We start from the raw sequence: 19,444 nt of genomic DNA on the forward strand, positions 1-19,444 counted from the left end.
CAAGTTTGGTAGTAGCCATAATATGATGAGGGCTTTAGCAAATATACTTTCTATTAAAATTACAGGGAAATAGAAGTTCAATATGAGTTTTGCACACAAATTTCACTGCCGGGAGTTGTCTCACCATGGGTAGTTTCCCTCCTCCCCAACCTGGATTTGTTCTGGAAAATTTCAACAATGAACTAAAATTAACGACAACAAATCTGTCTTTCAGAGGCAGGTCTGACCTGCTGGCTGCAGCATCTCTTGTTTGTAGCTGGCCACTGTAAAGAAGCAGCAATTACTGTTCTGGCAGAAAAAGTCACAGTCTAAGATACTGGGGTTTTGCTATTTTAGCTTATATTGGTACTTATGCTGCCCTCCAGTGATAAAGACTGTTGTTCCAACCTGTATTCTAGACTTCTGTAGCATTTTATTTCTGGTCTGCTCAATTTGCACTGGAAACTGCAGTTCTCATTCAGAATTTTAGCCAGTTCTTGTCTAAAAGTAATAATAATATAGGTCCAGTTAATTTTATTTGTAGGTTTTTAAAAACTAAAAGCAAATGCAGATCAACTTAATGTGAGAAATAAAATAAAAAGTGGCATCGATTTAAATATGAAAAAACACCCATAAATACATAATTTTGGACTTAATAAAGTTAAACTATCACAGTTAATGAGAGTTTCAATTAAGTAATTTTTCAGATAGAGATTGAAATTTTAGTTTTAGTTCTTCCAAAAAAAAATCCATGTTCATTGTTGTTATTATGCAAACAGCTCCTGCCTACTCGCACTACTGGATTTTGCTGGTGTTTTGATGGATGGATGTTAGATCTGTTCTGAGTTGCTGGTTCTCTCCCATGCACCTCAGAAGCCCATGAATAGTGTGAAAGTCAGGTGGCACTTTCCTCGCACCACACAGACAGACAAAGGATGCCGTGGCTGGTAGGGCTAAAGTTTCTATGAGCTCATAGTGCAACAAAAGGAATGTATATGTTCCTCAGCTCAAAGGATTGGCACAGCTTCTCGCAGCAAATGGAGTGTTCCAGAGGTATTATTGGTGCTGTAAGAGCCCATCACCTGCCAAGAAATGACCTGTATTTTGGTTGATTTTAGTGCCTGTAGAAATATCAGAGACTGGAAAAGCTTGAGCATATTCTGCTGTTTCATTCATGACCACTTTTGGATTTCTAGCTGTAATTTACATATCACTTGGGAATTATGTAGTTGTGCTGGTGGCTTTTTCTCTGTTTCTCCTTTACTTAGTGCTTTTTCTAGCATATATCTAGATATATGGTTGCAGGTCACGCAGGCATTTCTGAATTTTAGAGTATGGGATACAAACAAAATATTTATGAGAAGCTGTGTAAGTGCCTGAGTGAATGGTCCATGCAGAAATCCCTGCTGCCCTCATTATCAGTAGTAACTTTGCTATTGCTCTTAAAACTGAATGAACCTTTGGCTCCCACACCCATTGTAGCACCCTGGGTTTGTACAGTGATCAGCAGGGCAGGACAGGTCAGAACAGAATTCCCATGATCTGGACCTGAAAGAGTTGGCACAATCTTCCCTTGACAACCGACAGCTTAACCACCATTGACCACTTAAAGACCATTCACTTCTTCAGTGAGAGGAATTTTTTAGGCGTAGGATCGGTCCAGACTACAAAGTTTTTTCAGCTACAATGCAATGATCAGAGACCCACTGTGAGGTGATGGGTCCAGAAAATTCCACTATATAGAAAGAAATTATTTCTTGCCTTTTATTAGTCTGGGGTAGTAATTTTATGAATCCTTCTGGTCTAGACTTCCCTGTATTGAACAAGAGCTTGGACAGGGGTGTGTAGCATCCAGGCAGAAAGCTTGCTGAACAGATCATACTGAAAGAGTTAATAACCAAAAGGGTTTGCAGAGTATCCTCAGGGCTTGCTGGATTTAGGTCTGGCTTTCAGCAGCCAGCTCAGGAAACAATTTTATGTAAACAGATGATGTGCCTGAAGGTAGCACTGAAGAACAGGCCCAGGGATGGAAAAATACAAGACCTCATACCACACCAGAAGTTTTTCATCCTTTACACTATTGGAGCTGCCCTCTTAATTATCTCAATCTGGGCCAGGTTAATTGGAGCCTTCCCTGACGTGAGTCAGTCTCACACATTTTCTGCATCTTTGCTAATTAAGACAATTTTCACCTTTTATAGTTGCTTTAGTATTCAGAGCAGTTTGCCATAGGCTAATTATAATTATTGAGTGATGGCTTTAAAATTTCATGTTTGTGATGACATTTTATCACATTAAATTGGAATCCCATAATGCTTCTTGCTCTATGATAGACAAGGAGGTCATCTCTATTCTGGAAGTTATCTACTGTGTGATATTGTGCTGATATTGGCCATTTTCATTCAGAACCATTGCAATCTCTTCTACTCTTCAGCTGAAGACATTCAGCATCCAGCTGATTCCAAAGGAATACAAATATACTGAGTTCAGGATCCAAGGCACAATCCCTTTGCTTTCAGCCTAGAGATGCCCTTGCTCTGTGTGATTTGAGAGAACCGGATTTGCAAGTACTGAGGGGCTGGAAGGAAGAAGCCAAGGCAATATCTTCCTCTCCTCATTGCTCCTCTGTGTCCAAATCCATGGCATTTTGAAAGCATAATCACTGATGCAGACTGGAAATTCTTCCCCTGAGAATTTCAAGGTTCCCTTTGAGCCGCAGGAGCGAGTAGAACTCAGTCTCATCACGCAGTCATTGCTGCTTGCAATCAGTGCTGTGTCACAGCCTACAGCAGCTTCTCCCCACCACTTTGTGAAGGTGAAGGTTCCTGCAGATGCTCTCAGGGGCTCCCCAGCACTGACACTTCCCTGGAGTAACTCTGAACAGTTCAAGGCTTGACACCAGGGTCCCAAAACACCCTCTTTGCTGCATGGCCATGGGTTTGCTGCTTGTCTCTCTGGCTGCAATCCCTTGGCTTTTCATGCAAGCTTGAAAAAGCTGTAAATAGCAAAATCAGGGCATAAAGTAGAAGAATTTGTGGATTAATGTAAGCATAGTTTACTTGGATTCATCCTATAGTGTGCAAGGGAATTTACTTACTGAATTCCAAATCTGTGCCAACCTACAGCCTTGCAGGGGGATTTTCTACACTGAGTAGTGCTGGGGTGGTGAGGAGACAAAGCAGTTTGCAAGCACAGATGCAGAGCTGTGTCAGCACAGCCCCGTGCTGGAGCTCGTCCCTCCAGTGTTGAAACAAGGCTGTCCTGTGAGTAACATACACCAGCACAACCATGCCATTTTCAAAATCAAACCAGTACCTTGGCTCAAATGCTCCACAACTAACCCTGGTGTCCATAGCCTGGAACAGCTTTATAAGCATAAATATTCCCACTTTCACCCATACCTTCCAAGTAATGTTCCCATCCTGCTGGTGTCTGTAGGAGAGAACATGTGCTTATGAGCTTTGTTCATTTAGTTCATGCAGGATTTGAAGACTTTATTGAACTGTAAGTAGATGGGTGTTTAATTCCATCTAAGGCAGGAATAAAGACCAGTTGCAAATGGGATTTGCTTTGTTCTTGGTTGAGGAAAAAAGCTACAAAGCTAAAAATTAAATTTAGTGATGCAAAGAAACTGCCACAGGATAGCTACGCTGTTGGTTCTTCTTGGCTTCTTGTTAGAAGACTAAATGCTTCTGTTTGCTAAAGTGCCATCTTTTCAGTTCACAAGATGCTGTAGTCTGTTTTACCAGATTTTCAGATAGACTTGAAAATTTGTATCTAAGGTGTATTTTTTGCTGAAGAAATAATGTCAAACATAATGAATGAGTTTTATGGTTGTAAATTTGAAGCTAGTGATTTATGACTGATCATATAGATAAGGCTGTTATTTCTTCTATCTGCAGATAAGGTAAATATGGCTCATATCTCTCTGTTCTGTTGTGCTGTGCAGAAGCAGTGTCTTCTAAGTAGCTGACAAAATGTAATCCCTTGAGTGTGTGTGGACCAGCTCAAATTTTACCTGATTTCTTTAGTTCTTGGTCAAAGCACCATGAGATTTTGGGAAGGTAATGGTGTTAGCAGAGGTAAGCAAAAACAGCACTGAAAAATACTGCTAAACGTTTGCTTTTTAGGACTACCCAATAAGTTGTCCACCTGTGGCAATACAGACCTTTTTTTCTAGAAAACCTCTTCAGGCTCCAGTGTTTTCAGAATAGCTTCAGAGTTACACAGAATTTTCTTTTGAAGATGCTTGCAAATATCTCTTAACAAATGGTTAGAAGTTCGCAGTCCTAATCATTTTCCCAGAGTACATCTTAAAAGAGAGCATCTCTGAAGGAGTCCACAGCCCTCAGAGTATTAGTAAATCTGTAACAGCAGAAGGCAAGGGAAAATTCACTCCCCTCCTACATTTATAATGGCTAACACCAGTCCAAAAAAAAAAAAAAAAGTAAAAGGTTAATAGAAATTAAGATAGGAATAGATCTATTTTTAGTTTTAATTTTTTTTCTTTCCCTTCCTGGCAATTATCCATATTTTGGAGGTTTCAGTCATTTCTGTTGGCAGGAAAAATCAATAAAGAATTCAGCTATTTCTTCAGTATCCTCTTCTTTCACCTATGAGGCATGTGAAAGGCACAGCCTCCAGGCAGGAGGGACCAGCTTTTCTGGCTCAAAGAAAGTCCCCTCTACTCTCTGGATTCAAACCAAGAAGTCTCCCACAGGCCTTTTCAGGATTGTATTCCCACTCTGGGAATATATTTTTATACCTCCACTTCCCTGGTGTCTTCTACATCCTTCTTACCTGTCCTTCCAACTCAGAAGTTCAAGCACCCCAAGCTCATCAAGTCACCCTTTCCCACAAGGACCCCACACCATCTGGATGACACCACAGCCTTGTGATGGATGGAGATGTGAAGGTCCTGTCTCCGGGGGTGAGCTGCATATTTCATTTACCTCTCTTTGCCTTCTTTTACCCTTTCTCCCGAGGCATATCACAGGGTCACAGACTGGTTTGGGTGGCAGTGACCTTAAAGATCATCTAGTTCCAGTCCCCTGCCACGGGCAGGGACACCTTTCACTGAACCAGGTTTCTCCAAGCCCCATCCAGCCCAGCCTTGAACATTCCAGGGATGGGGCATGCACAGCTTCTCTGAGCAATCCAATGCCTCACCACCCTCACAACCAAGAATTTCTTCCTAATGACAGCTCTGAAATATGACTGGAGGTAAGAAATGCAGCACCAGCAGCAGATCTAATGGCTGTCATCAGTGATGCTTGTGCTCAGCCACACTGCCCTTGCCTTTTAAATCAGTGGAGACCAGGGTTTGACCTCTGAGAACTCCAAATGAAGCTAAATTCAAGTTTTTATACTTACAGGCAGTTCAGACCAAGTACTGTCCTACATCCACCATGCAAAATAATTAGTCATTCACTGAAATCCTTTTTCCTGCTCTCAGCAATGTTTCGGCCTTTGCTGTAAATTAAGATTATAACTGTGATAATAAAAATGCAGTTACACTGGCACATATTCTCTATCCATATTCAGCCATGGAGATGACAGAGACCTTTCTAAATAGAAATGTATCCATTTCTGCACTGTAACATTAAAACTCTTCCCCAAATCAATTCGTACATGGATGGAATACAAATAAGATTATCCCATCATCTCTGTTGCTGACATCCCTATAATGGAAAAGCCTGGATTTAAAGAGAATGTAATTGGTAGCAACTGACAGCTTGGTAGCACATAAATTTTCTGTATTTCTGTATGTTATTTTTCTCTCATTTTTCAAGCATTTAATTCAACCCCTGACATTCAAACAACAGCGTTTTTCCCTAAGACTTCAATGTGACACTATACAGCAAGTTCTCTAAATAGTTTTTCCACATCATTTTGGCCATCCTGTTATAAATAGTTCCTCAGCATAAATTTGCACTTATGTTCTCAATCAGCCAACTTTCTATTTTTAATTCTTCAGAGGAATTCCCAGAGGAATAGCTCTTTTAAGACTGCAGAACTGTAAGGGATCTCCTGCTCATAAAATCTAACAAGTAGTCCCTTAACAGCTGGTTCCTGAAAAATGTGATTCATGTGCTGACTTGCTAAAAACAGATGTGGCTGAACCAAAATAAAGGTTCCAATGTAACAGAAACCCCCTTGAAACAGTGCCAAAAGTACAAGCAGCCTCCACAAAGCACTAATGACCCAAGGTGGCCAACATCTACAAAAGTCAGGAAACAAGGCAGAATATGTAAGAGATTCCTAAAGGTGGTGCCTGGTTCCTGTTGAGGCTCAGTGCTTAGGATTTTTTTAAAATCTGGTAGAAATGCACTTTTATCATTGCAAAGGCTTTGAAAAGCCTGGCTGTACAGCAGCTTTGAGATTGCCTTGTTAGCGGAGCTCCCCAGACAGAGAACTTTAAGGAGGCCATTTTTCAGAGCTTGTACTTTCATCACTTTTGTACTCAGTAAGGGATATCTAATCAAGGACTCAAAAATCCTTAGATGTAATCGAATATCCTAGCCATCCTAGTGTTAATGGGAGAACCCAAAAATGTGAAATTGCCTAGAAATAGAACTGAAATAGAAAAAATAAATTTCACTGCTTTTGAAGAGTGTATTGCAGAAGGAAAGGGGAAGCAAAGCCAGTTAAAAATGCATTAATTTTTTAAAAAGTCATTCATTTTTAATAATGTAAGTTATAGGTTCCATTATTCACGCAGGTAAAGTCAACTTAAAGCAGCTTTTGCTAAAATCCTGCCAGAAACCCTTTGATGTCTTAACACTCTACCTTCATCAACAGGAAGGAAAACCTGAATTCTGTTCCCTTGATCCAGACAGAGGCCCAGTGAAATCAGTCACATTGTATAGAGATCTCGCCAGGCTGACCCACTTGCATGATCAGCTCCTCAAAAACAATAAGTCTGTATTCTGCAAGATAAATCCAAGCAAAAATTAAATCCTTAATATTTTCACAGTTTAAGTGCTCAAAAAGAAAATACTTTGGGAATGTGCTGGGCAGTTCTGTGGGAATTGGATGTAGGTGGAGCAGAGGCAAGGGACAATACACAGTTGTGAAGGAAGCAGAGAACCTCTACAGACAAGGGGTTTTTAATATTGAGGCAGCACATTGCCCTCCTCCCCTCTGTTCTGCAGGTGGCCTGCACTGGCCTGATGTGTCTCAGGTCATCTGGAATTGTTTCACAGATCTCACTGTCTTAAGAGCATTCAGCATGAGCCATAATCTTTGGATTACACCTTGAAATGACAGAGTTGCTTATCCAAGAGATTATTCACACACATACTGTCATTTTAGGTCATTCCCAAGTGTACACAATCTGTACCTGGGGATTTGGCTTCATCCACAACAGGCTTTGGGATTTGGTATAAAACCATGCCCTCATATGGTCTGTACCTCTGCCTTCTATTTGGAGGTTTGGGAACAGCTGTACCTGAACACTTTTTGTCAGAAGCTGAAAACCACATAAATAAAAGCAGAACAATGTCAAGTCACTGAGTACCTTTTAGCTGAGTAAGCCAAGAAATGGAGCAATTTTTTCCCTGTGACCCAAAACTTTATTAAGTTTAAGTAGAGCAAAGCAAAATGGGAACTTTTTAATCAGATAAAGCAGACAGAAGAGACAAAGTATTTTTCCACCAAGAGCCGCTGTCAAGAATATATTTTTACTGCATCCTAAATGAAAACCTTTGAAAAATGAGGGAACTGTGCAGACCACATGGAACAGAGAAACTTGATTCCACAATAAATACATCCATGTTGTCGTCAGGAATGGCAGAGAGAAAACTTTTTATGTGGTGTATTGCTCTTGGATTATTATGTCTGGACACCATTAATTTCCCTAAGATCAATAGGAACAAAAGATTTCAAAAATTCTAGAGTGTGTGAGGAGCCAGATCTGAGGCTTTAGATAACGGCATACCAGAAATTTCTTTTTATGTCATCTTAGTAGCTGACAGACTGACATTCCTAGAAACATAATTCCTTGACAAGAGAGAGAGATAAAGCGTGAAATGTGAGATAAGGCAATGAAGAGTGTATTGAGGACGTGAAGGGAGATCCAGTAGATCAGAACAGAATAGAAGGACATTGTTAATGTGTTAATCTGCATGAGCAGCTTCTTGAAGGCTCTGTAAGGGCGTTGCACTAAAGTTCATGGAATTATTTTGTCCTGTCAGAGATTCTGTCTCTTTGAAAGATACCCATGTGCTTCTCAGTGTGCACAACCCTCTGCTCTTACACCTTGCCTAGGGTGTTAACTTTGTGTGAAAGCTTTTGCACGGCTGTAAGTACATGAATACTCTGCTTGACTCTCAAACAAGCTTCTCCTGGACAAAGCAGGTTTGCTTTGGTACCTGTTGAAAATTTTTTCTGCATAGAAGGATGCAGTTATTTTCCTACTGGCAGTGTGGATATCTATTGCCCTGAAAGGGGCATGTAAACATTGTGTGAGTGTGTGTGTTTGCACATGGCCAAGGTCAATTCTTTGTGTAAAGAGGTGCTGACAGTTAAGTTTTTTGTGTAAGAGAAATTTACCATCATGTCCCTTCCAACCCAAGCCATTCTAGGATCCCACTGCACACAGCAACAAAATCTATCAAGTTTTTTCTGTGTAAATTTTGAAAAAATGTCAAGCAACTGAGTAGCCAAGGGTGGGAAGACTCCATGGTTGAGCTGCTGTCAAGTCCTCAAGGCAGCAGTGGAGTTTCTGCTCCCCTCGAGGTTGTTAACCATGAGCTGGTAAGGTTTCCCAAATCACATGCCATAAACTGACTCCTCAGCATCAGCTCGATGTCAGACCCCATTTGCTGATGATTTTCAGTACCTTGAGGAGCTGTTGCACAAAGGTCTATCTGTCCACCACATATTATACTGGTCAGGCTCTACAGCCGAACAGCCCCTCCCATGAGCTGCCAAGGTGAGGGTCTATAAATCTCTCTAAGAAAGGGGCCATGGGAGCATTGAATCCCATGGGAATTGTGTTGGCATTGAAAGAGCAGCAGCCCAGCCTTGAACCAGTCAGGATGCTGAAGCTCTAAGGCCTAAGAGGAGACAGTATGCCATGACAGGGAAATATAGCTTGATGTCACAAGGACAAGGACTGAAGGAATTTAAGTTCAACAAATAGAAACGTAATATTTTCAGGCAAAAATATTGAAATGCTTGATCCCATTTCAAACACACAAAAAGGAATAATTTATAAATCCATCTCTTTCAGGATTTAGGAATAAAATGAATTATAAAAATAATTACTAAATAGTCAAAACTAATAGTAAAACCCAACTTTTCATGCCATTTGTAAGAAAAGCAAGTGTTGATAAAACAGCATTTTCCAAGGACAAGGACAGGGTAGAACTCACAGGGCTCTGATGCCTAAGATCTCTTGAAACAAAAGTGCTCAAAGATTGCACCCATGTTGCTACAGCTCTGAGGAGGGGAGGTGGAAAAAGACACACAGATTTAGGTCAAAAAAATAATGAGAAAGTCCTTGTGATAGTTGCCTATAAAAATTCCTATACTATCTTACCTATGTAATATTGCTCCACTATCGGTAAAATTTAACAGTTTTGCAGTGGATTTATTGTTCCAAAAAGTTAGCAGGAATTCAACCCTCACATCTTCCTCTTACTTTCATAATTATCTTCAGTTTTCTCTTGTGGCAGGTGGAATTAGATTATTCCCAACAAAAACAAACAAACAAATAAACAACAACAAAAAGACTCACAACAACAACAACAAAAAGCACCCAAAAAGACAGCAAAAATAAAGGAGCAAGATGCCATTTCTTCTCTGCTTGAAAGCCTGGGCAAGGAGTACCATGTGTTTTCCCATCTGTGCAGAAGTTTTTCTTATTGCTCTGGATCAAAATTTAAGGGAGGAGGGACTCCAGGGATTTTAGTTCAGAACAAAATGTTGTACAGCACAAGCAAGAAAAGTTTCAGTGAAATTTTGCATCCCTATTCTTGTTTTCTGCTGCAGGGATAAATAATGGATGAGCAACCTCATGTTTTATTGCCAAATGTAAATAAATGATTAATTTATGTGTGTGTATATATATTTTTTAAAAGCTGTTTGTAATCAAATGATAAATTTTACTAGCTCATGACCCAGAGTTCAGTTCATGGTCTGTGAGGATGAAAATTTACAGTATGAATCAGCAAAAGGTTCTGCTTTCTCAGCTCATGCATTGCAAAGGGCAATGTTTTGTGTACATTGCAAACAGAAAACTCCTCATTTTCTGTTTCTGTGCTCCAGCATTTCCCAATATTAGTTACCACTGAGCATTAAATGGTACAACATTTTGGTGAAATCATTTAGATTATGCTCTCCTAGGGGCAGTGTTGCTAATGAGCTATTTGAGAGACTCTTTGCATGCTTTGTGCCATGGCCATCACTAGAGTAGACGAACACCAAACATTTTGGGCACTGAAAAAGCTTACAAGAGGCTTTGTTATGTGACAGCTTTTGAGACTTGAGTCCTTTTGGAAAGAGGCTCCCACTTGGGCTCATTCTGTATTTCACTTCCTTGTACTGAGGGCTGTTCCACAGCCTCCTGGAACTGTTGGAAATACTTCCTTTGACTTCTGCAGGGTTTTTCATGAGTTTGTAGGGGGACAAGAGAAGGCTGTTTCCAAAATTATTGGTACAATTTGACTGGAACATATGTGACTGCAGCCCTTTATACAGAGGTTAATGGACTGAGCAGCAATACAAGAACAGATGTTAGAATAATACCCAGGGTAACACCAACCTTATATTTTTATTCCAAATCTTTCCCAGGATCCATTCAATTATTAATGATGTTTTCAGGACAAAGAGGAGATAATGCCATGCTTTGTGAACTGTTTCATTTTGGCCTTTCCTTGTTGCTTTTAAATTTCAGGACATAAATTAGGAAGGGAGACTGTGTTGCATTTGTTATACGAAGTTACCTTCTGAGCTTAATTTCATGTTTGAAATTGAGCACCAGCTCAATGAAGTCCAAACTTCAGTCTCATTAACATCAAAAGTTTGAATATGTAAAATTTGTCTTACATTTTTTAAGTATACGGTACATGCAGTTATGAAATGTTCAGCATTTTGAAACGTGGAAGAGCTTGAAATGCATCCATGTGTTCAGCCAAACCACCTGCACATCATAATGATGATTCTTTTAATGATGATTAGTGACAAAAAAAAAAAAAAAGATAACTCAATTTCATTCTATTTTTTTGATAGAATCTCTGATCCAACTGTGTTTTCTTAGCTAAGACAAATTCATCCTCCAGCAAAACACATGGTTAGGAACCTCCGTGCAATTTCAGGGTGGCAGTTTCCTGAAAAGCATCAAAATCAGACTTTTCAGTATGTTCAGGATAAACCACCTCATGGCTTCTGCAGTTGAACTTTGTCTGACCTTGGTCAGTGTTGACAAGTAAATCATGATTGGTTTTAAAACTTCCAAGCCAAGCATATAAGTATTAACCAAGACTCCAACATGAGACCCTGGAATCTTTCTGGCCAAAACAGGGACGTTTCTAGAGTCCATGTTTGGCCAAAAGACAGGAGCAGGCATTTCCTGGGCACAATCCATTGTGTCATAACAAAGGTCAAAAAAAGCCAGGAGAAATTAATTGTGCCCTAAAAGTACCTACTTCTTTCTGCTGATGAGGAAGGAAGCTTGGGAGCTCAAGTTCATGCACAGGTGAACTATCAGATGTTCTAGTTCATGCATAGATGCAGAGGTGAGGTGAGGTGAGTGTGATTCTGAAGGGATTTCTTTTGGAGTGAACCTTCTCTGATGACAGCCAACAGATGGAACAATGGGTACAGCCAAACATCAACAAACTTATTCCCAGGGAATAACAGGCAAACTACAAAGATCAAGTAAGGCACATTCTGAGACTTGCCTGAAGCCTAGAATCAAGAATATTTTTATGATCATCAGTGGGCTTTTAGAACAAGCCTTCTGAGAGAACAATCTGAGACTGTGTTGACAAATGCACCTCAGAAGAGGTCTGGATACATACAAGGGAATCAGCAATGAGGTATCTACCAAGAAGAGCTGCATTATTGCTATGTTCATTGCTGATGCCAATCTTGGGGTGACAACAATTAATTGTTTTCAGTAGGGCTTCCATTTCAATCCAGTCTTAAAACTGTATGTATATTTGTAGCTTGGGGGGAGGGGGGTAAAATCACAGAAAAATATCTAGACAGTGTCTAAAAGTTGGTAATTTAACAGTGACTATTTTAGACAGTGCAATATACTTGCTCAGTGTAGTAATAAATTATGTACAGTTTGCCAAGTAATTTACCCAGTCCTCTTTTCATCATTTCAGCTTCAAAATGCTTTAAATAAACTGTGACATTATGTAAATGACTGTGTATTTATTTAACTGTTTCTCTTAGACACTAATCATGCAAGCGAGAAAATACCGGGTATTAAATGGACTATGCAAAATAGATACAAAATCCCAGACTTTAGACTCTGTTCTATTAATTAGATATGAATGATAAACTGTTCATCATTTTAATGAGGAACATAAGGCAATATAGATACTGTATATTCATTTTTCATAAGAGATTTCATTCCACTGCTTGGGTTCTTCTTTCCAGGGAAGCAGCTGCTTTGTAAACATGCTGTAAGCAAACTTTGGGCCATTTCCAAGTGCCCTCGCATGTCGGTGCATGGGTGAGTTCAGGAGTGGTCACGTCCTTCGATGCAGTTCTATAAAAATGTCCAGGTTTCAGTCCTGCACCTTCAGTCAAAGTCTCTTTGTGTCAGTCCCGTGTGGTTGGAGCCCCGCCGCGTTCAGCTGGAGCATCCCCATCCATAGGCATGCCCACAGCTCATAGCAGCACAGCACACCAGCACCACGTTAGCAGCACCCTGCTGCCAAATCTGTAATGTGAAACTGCAAGCTCGACTGTGTAATTGATTCAATGTTTTCATGCTAATTAGCACTGGAGTTTTCTTTTTAAAAAGACAGTGTTATAATCATCAAGTTCACTATGTGCCCCCTGCAGGCTGTTTTGCTGAGTTTCGAACATTAAAATTCCATGTATGGGTTAAGATCTAAGCTTGCTGTGCTTCCACTCCTGCCATTAAGTCACAGAAAATGATTAATAAATCATCAAATATTAATATCATCCCTTCAAGTCATAAAAGGCTGCAATATACATCTATGGTTTTTAAATACAAATTGATGACTATAAGTTTTTTTGTAATTGGGAACATAGTGGGAGGGGGAAGAGATAATCTGATGAATGCTTTTATTTATTTTAACTTTTATATTAGGTTCATGAAAAAAATATTCTCTCTATAACATACCAAGATTTATCAGCCTGTGAAATTTTATAATAAAGAAAAGACTGGTTTTCTAATTAAAGATTTATCAAAGAAAGAAAATAAGTGTGCATGTATTTTCTGTCTTTGGGGTATAGTCATGTAAAATAAAATCGTTGAGCTGCATTTGCAAAGTGCTGTGACAATGCATTTCCTTGCTCTGTGCACATCCATTCCCACTGCCCTGCACTGAAAGTGGTTGTCAGTGCATGTGGATAAAACACAGAACAGGCCCATCTCTCTAAATGATTAACCTGGCATTAAATTCAAATTTAGCCTACCCATTTTTTGATGCATGTGCCTGATGTTCTGAAAGCAGCAGAGCTGTGCCAGGGGATTATATCACTGTTACATTGGTGCATGGCAGATTATCCTGTCTTTATCTCCCTCCACTGACTGCCCAGAGAAACCAGAGACAAGGTTTGTGCTTAAAATTTTGCTCTATAAGAGATGGGATGAATCCAAGCTCAGGATTTCCATGAATGAGGTGAAATTCCTTATCAAGTCCTACTGAAAACACAGACATGCCACATAAGCTTCTTTCTGTGGCAGGGACTTGTCAATGCCATCAAGAAAAAGTGAATGCCCACAAGGTGCAAATTAAATGTCTGGAAGACAAGGTTCAAAACCTCTAACAAAGGCAAAGGGCTTTTTTGTTCTTATTTATTAGAATTCCTCTTGCCATTCTTGCTATCTTTGCAATAATTCACGCCCTCTTTGAAGGTCACTATGGTCCACATAGTACTGCTGCTGAGAGCAGGAATTCCACAGACCATAAATCACCTGAAAAGAAGTATTCTATTCCAGGGTGTGAAATTTGCCACAACTTGATTTCATTGACAATCTTGTTGTCCTTGTGATGTGCACTTCTCTTTTGCTACCCCAAAATCAGTCACTGACAACCCATGTCAGAAACTCAGCCTTCCTGTGAGATCCTGTTAATCAAAATAACCCCTCCAATTCCTATTCTTTTCTTCCCTTTCACAAGGAGAGAAAATTCACTCCTGGGACTCTTGAGACAGAAATATATTTTTCAGAAGGATCTGTTTATTTTAGGAGTCTTGGACACACTGGCATTTTTGGCCTTTCAGAGAAAGGTTAATCCCATTTTCTATTTTCTGTTTCACTTTTCCTCCCTCTATCTACTCCTGTTTACTTCATTTTTGAAACCACAGAATCAGCCTCATGTGAAAGGCAGCTCTTTGCAGACACAAACAGTCCATTAACCCCACTTTGGAACACCTACTATCCCTTACCTCTGTAAAAGCAGGACCAAGCAGTGGTCACAGCACATTTTCTGGGCCATAGTTTATAACAGCTGCAATGCTGAAGATCAGTTTTCTGACATCCTTTCCAAATTAATACCTACATGATAATTACAGCAGCCAGAGTGAGATAATGTTAGAAAATCAGCATTATTTCAGCCATTTTTTATAGTACTTAAGCTTTGGTACTTCCTATGTTGCCTGTTTGATGTTCTTGTCTTTGCTTTCACCCCAAACAGATCACTGTTTTGCAGAGCCCACCAATTTTCTTCAATTATTTGTGAATAAAGGTGAGAATTTTTATTGGGATCCACACAGTGACTGTAACCAGCAGACTTCTGTCTGTGGGGAACAGAAGTTCTCAAAGGTGGGATGAATTCTCTCCTCAGGCAGCTGTGCCATGGCTGATGTGAAGTTAACCTCTGGTGCAGCTCCATAAACACCCAGACAGGAGTCTGAAAGGAGATAATTTCCCCACACAAAGTTTGGTGTGATGAATTCCTTAAGTTGTTCCCTAAGTCAAGTGAACTGGTTCCCATCAGTGTAACAATGGGGGAAGGTACCCAAAGAGAGTCATATTTGAATCATTTGAAGTTTTATAAGTCAGTCACTTTGCATCATTGTGAGGAAGGATTTTGCAGTGGTTGCAATCCTGCATCTGTAATCTGCCTTGGACATGAGGCCAAGGGGACAAGCAGAGGGACACAGCCACTGCCCAGACTCCCCTGCCAGCCGAGACACTGATGGAAATGTATGTTCTTCAAAAATGGGATCTTCTCCTCATACAGTGCTCTGCAGTCTGCATTTATTAGTGTCAGCATTAGTAAATGTAGGGAAAATTGATACAGAGCATTTGTTTTCAGCACACTAAATCACAGTGCCTTCAGTAATAAGGGAAACAAATGAAAAACCGGTTCAATGAGATTGCTCAGCACAGCTTTGCTGTGATGACTAAATTCTCTGGGATCTCCAAAGGACCCTAAAATCCACATTTTTCTGCTATGCATTATGTATAAATATGAATTTCTAATCAAGATATGCACTCTCCTTCTGGTATATATAGAACAGTCCTGAGTTAGTAAGAAATAGATTTCTGCTCTCTTAAAAACTGAGATTCTTCTCTAGTGGGTCTTTAAATCTTTGTTCCAGGAATTGATCATCCTGTTTTGACGTCAATGGCCCATACTGAGGTTATTGAGTACAGCAATTTTACAGCCAGCTCCTCTGTTTTCCTTCATGTTTTACAATTAGCCAAAGTTTTAGCAGAAATATCAGCTGGGGAGAGAGCCTCTTGTCATTTCAGATTCATCAGCTGCAGAAGCCACCAAGAAAGGTCAAAACCAAAAGCAAACATATGTCTTCATATTTACATTTAAAGCAGGCAGCCCAAACAGCAGAGAGCTCTTTGCCTTTGTTAAGTACAAACAAAATGTTCTCAAGTAGTGAAGTGTGAAGGTGACTGGTAAATCAACCAACAATATTTTATGTTAAGTGTTTACAAAAAGAATAACTTAGGATAGAAAACACCACTTCTCCCTGAGAGTATACTACCCATGATTCCACCTTCAAAATGGCTCCACATTAAGAAAAAGAAGGAATTATCTTAACATCTTCATTTCTTTGCTTCTATTGTTTATCTAGGTGCCATTTTTTCCTTTTATTCCATACTTTTTATCTCTGAAGATGAACCTTCTTTCCAGATTGTTGTTATTGCTTTTTTTTTTTCACTAACACATAATTTTCCTTCTTCCCCAATATGTAGAGCTACACAGTTGATAAACCAGAGTAATTTTTACCTATTTACCTATTGTTTTATAGTTTTACCATTTTGGTTTACCTATTGTTTTATTTATTTACCTATGGTTTTCCATAAAAATCACACCCAAGCTAAATTTCACAAGTTTTCTGTTCACCTGAAAAAAGTATGCATACCTTTCATAACCTGGGATTAAACTTGCTGACATTCTGCAGTGGCCCAAATTCTGACAGAAAAATATTTTCATATTTTTCTCTTTGTAGTAGCAGAGCCCATTGCCTGAACCATTTGCACCATAAGAGTTCTATGGCTGCACACTGTGATGGGTATAAAGTGGACTCACGGACAAAAATGTGATGCATTTGGTCCAAATTTTGTGGTGTAGTATGGAATTACATACCTCCCCTCCCAGTACAACAACGACATTGCCAAACTGGGGAGATTCCAGCTGAACATCCCTGAGATGTTCAGGAAGGTGGAGATGCACATGATATCCACAGATATGTTGAGGGAGTGGGGGTTTTTCAGATTATTAAAAAGAAATGTCAGGTCCTCACAGGAGATTTCCATAATCTAATTTGGGCTACTTAATACAGATAAAGCCAGACTTTTTCCAGAGAAGTAAAATGAGAGGACAAGTGACAGTGGGCATGAAACATTACAAAGGAAATTTTGATGAGAAAAAAGATAAAAATGGTTTCTCCATAAGGGTAGTCAAACATGGAAACAAGTTGATCAGGGAAGTCATGGAATTGCCATATTTGGAGACACTCAAGCTCAGTTGAACATGGAACTGCCCTGTGAAACCCAAATGGCCTTGAAGACAGCCCTATTTGAGGTTTGGACTACCTGACTTCCACCTGATTGCTCTCTACAGCTCCGTGAAAGGCGGTTGAACCCAGGTCGGGGCTGGTCTTTTGTCCCAAGAAACAAGTGACAGAATGAGAGGACCTGGCCTCAAGCTGGGCCAGGGGAGTGTCAGGATGGACATCAGGAAGAAGTTCTTGATGTAAAAAGTTGTTTAAGATTGAAATGGACTGCCCAAGGAAGTGGTGGATTCACTATCGCTGGAGGTGTTCAAGAAATGACTCGATGTGTCACTAAGCTGTCAAGATGGTGTCAGTCAAAGGTAGGACTTAATCTTGAAGGCCTTTTCCAGCTTAAAAGATCGTGTGATTCTGTGTGATTCTGTGATCTCCAAAGCTGACTCAGTTGAAAATAAAGAAATAGCTACACACATATAGCATGTGCCTAACCTTCACTGACACTTTATTGGATTTCTCTCCTCAGCTCTAGTGCCAGGAAGGAGAGGACTTCTCTGGAAGAGGTTTGGAGCTCTCCTTCCCTTACCACATGGCCTGTATGTCAACAGATCAACTGCAAGAGATCTCAGAACACTCAAGTCCTGAAAAGCACTTTGTGTACAACATCAAAACAGAGTGTAGGAAAGATTTTTTTGTAACTTGGAATTATTCTATGTTTGCTACCATTGAGATATTATTTGTTGGACATACCGTAGCTTTTGATACCAATTTGCTGACCTTGATCCAATTAAAACTGGAATGTCAGAAACACAGTAGAGTTTTCATGACTTTTTCTAAATTAAGTTGGTCACATACATTGAATATTTAAGAAGATGATAGTGTGAGATTCTGGATTTTTCATTCTTTTTAATTTTTCCTAAAATAGAAAGCAACATTTATGAAAGCCTTTGTGTTTTTTTTCTTCTTCCTTTTAATCGTGATCAAAGTTTTCAGTGGGAAATAAAAATAGAAAAAGCCTTGCCTAATAATGTAAAATTCCCTTCCTGTTCTACACAAAGGCTTGTTGATGCAGTTTTATACTTTATATATTTATATAGTTCCACGTATCGGCATTGTGAATAGTCACAGAAGACATGGAAGGAAAAAAGTCTTCTGACACCCAGTGCCCAAATTTTTGAGCAGAAAAGCTACGTCTGTACAAGGATTAAATAGTGTTAGGGACCATTTTCTGTTGCAGAAGTCAACTGGCACAATCTGAGCAGGTCTACAATATTAAAATAAAGTATTAAAACACAAAATCTGAATACTTGTGCACCAGACTCTTCCCCAGCTCCATGATGCCCTTCCCTGGGTTCACTCCAGCCCCTCAATGTCTTTCTTGAAGTGGGACGCCAAGGACTGGCCACAGTACTTGAGCTGCTGCCTCACCAGTGCTGAGTACAGATGGCCATGGTAAAGTTCTTCTCCTGTGTTCCTCTTTGTCTTCCTCTTTGCTCTTATTGAGATCAGTGTTAAATTCTCATTGGCTTTCCCAGGGGAGAGCTGGATCTCCCACAGCTGGATCTCCCACAGCTGGATCTACCATGTGTACCTCATCTTTAATGCTTGAAGGATCAGTAAACTCTTCCATATGCACATGAGAAGACACACATCCAAGTGACCATTCAAGTCTTTTCCTTCCTAATTAAGACCTGAATCACTGAACTAGTTAATATATACAATAACCCCTGTACTGTGCCTCTACCCCCAAGGAACAATGACTGTGATTCATAAGGTTCATTATGTGCTACATTTGGCACATTGTCAACAGTGCTGCCTTTTAAAGAGCCAGCATAAAGGGTAATGGAATGGAAAATTTCCTTTTATCCCATCACTGGGTCAGTCTGGGCGTATCCCATGTGTTAGTTTACAGCCAAGAGGCAGAGTGTGTGTCTTCAAATCACATACCCATTGGGAATTTCTAAAGGGAATACTACTGGCACAAAGGAAAAGGAAACAAAGTAATGTTCAGCAACTCTAAAGAATTCTTTTATTTTCTTTCCTTTTTCTTTTCAGTTGTTCTTTCTAAGTCCTAATTAAAAGCATAATTCACTCAGTGGCTGTCTTCCTTTCTAATGCTAAATATGTAGGTTGAACAGTACATATTGCCTGGAATTTGGGGTTACAGATGAAAACCATTCACATTCCTTTGACAATGCAACCAGTGCCTGGCATCAGAACTTGGGCTGATTTTACAAGATTGTACAAATTGTCTTTGAAAAATCCACCAAAACCAAAGAGATTTTTTGTATTCAATCCTGAATTTTCATTCCATCCAAGCCAGCATTGCCATATT

Source organism: Corvus cornix, chromosome 3 (genome assembly GCF_000738735.6).
Source record: "Corvus cornix cornix isolate S_Up_H32 chromosome 3, ASM73873v5, whole genome shotgun sequence".
Taxonomy (NCBI): Eukaryota; Metazoa; Chordata; class Aves; order Passeriformes; family Corvidae; genus Corvus; species Corvus cornix.